Below are 1,479 nucleotides of genomic sequence, written 5' to 3' on the forward strand. Positions count from 1 at the left end.
CGTGAAGCGTCAGCTTGTCTCTGGGCTTCCTCTTCTGCCCAATACACCAAGCCAGGTACAGACTTCGTTGCCTCAAATGTAACCTTCATTGGTTGACCTTCCAAGCTGGTGCCAACCAGGAATGATGCCTTTTTGGGAAAAGAGAATGGTTATGGCGTAAGAATTGCCAGTACAGTTGAGCAGGGCTAGCAGCTCTCTGCTGAGTCAGAATCAACAGCCCATAGATGAGCGGAAGTGTAAAGAACTTATTAACTATATACCATTATTAACAAGAGGGGGTATAGCTCAGGGGTAGAGCATTTGACTGCAGATCAAGAGGTCCCTGGTTCAAATCCAGGTGCCCCCTTCAAGAATCTCTTTTCCTCCTTGAGCTAAATTGACAAATTAAATTCTATGCAGTGCATACTCTAGTCCCCTTACAGGAGGAGGCTAGCTAGAGCCTATGAAAGGACACCTTTATATGGCTGTCCCTTTGCAGGTAGGCACTGGGCAGGGCCTTCAAGGCCAAGGATAAGACCAAATCTATTGCCAATGCCCTCTTTGAGGGTATGTTTCCTGGGACCAATTTCAGTGTCATCCAGGGCTCAGTCAAGAGACAGAAACCAAGCCAGTTAATTTAACAGAATTTAATATAATTGTTAACCAGTATACCAATTTCCTGTAGCTTCTATAACAAAGTACCACAACATGGGAGACATAAAAAAACAAATTTATTGTCTCACAGTTCTGGACACCAGAGTCTGAAATCAAGGTGTCAGACAGGCCATGCTCTCTCCGAAGGCTCTGTAGGTCCTTCCTTGCCTCTTTCCAGCTCTGGTGTTTGTTGGCAATCCTCAGCCGTCCTAGGCTTGCAGAGGTGTCAATCCAGTCTCTGCCTCTGTGTTCACATGGCCATCTTCTTTCTGTGTATCTTTCCACTTCTTATGACACCAGTCACATTGGATTAAGGGCCCACCCTACTTCATGGTGATCCCATCTTAACGAATTCCATCTTTGAAGGCACTCTTCAAATAAGGACACATTCCTGCACCGTGGGAGAGGGATTGAAGGGGGCTATGAATTCAACATACCTTTTGGTGGCACAAAATTCAACCCACAGCAGCCAGAAATTAGAAGTGAAAGGATAGAAAGGGAAGACTAAGTATCATAGAGGTAGTTTCTATAGAAGCAGCCACCACTCGAGGGCTGCGGACAAACAGAAAGGAGGAACTTAAGTCTTACAAGCTTGGGGAGTATCTCTGGGATCAGGGACTCAGATCTCCAAGGTGATGCTCCTGTCCCTGAAGAGTCATGACGAAGCCAGGCCTGTGAGCACCACACTGCACGTGGCAGTCGCTGTTTCTCCTGGATGGACAGCGGCTGCCAGGTGACACTGACAGGAACCCAGCGCCGGAACCCAAAGCAAGTGCTTCTTCCTGCTCCAACCTTCCATCTCGTTTTGCAGCTCTACTGGCAGGACCAGCCAGGACGCCACCTGGC

The 1,479-nt window shown here is 47.7% G+C and overlaps 1 non-coding gene across 1 annotated transcript; it reads left to right on the forward strand.

Moving 5' to 3' along the window:
- The first annotated feature begins 274 nt into the window (after positions 1 to 274).
- On the forward strand, positions 275 to 346 carry TRNAC-GCA (transfer RNA cysteine (anticodon GCA)). Its single transcript has one exon. It is a non-coding gene; the product is annotated as a tRNA-Cys (tRNA).
- The last annotated feature ends 1,133 nt before the right edge of the window (positions 347 to 1,479 follow it).

The sequence above is a fragment of the Myotis daubentonii genome, chromosome 10 (genome assembly GCF_963259705.1).
Source record: "Myotis daubentonii chromosome 10, mMyoDau2.1, whole genome shotgun sequence".
Lineage (NCBI taxonomy): Eukaryota > Metazoa > Chordata > Mammalia > Chiroptera > Vespertilionidae > Myotis > Myotis daubentonii.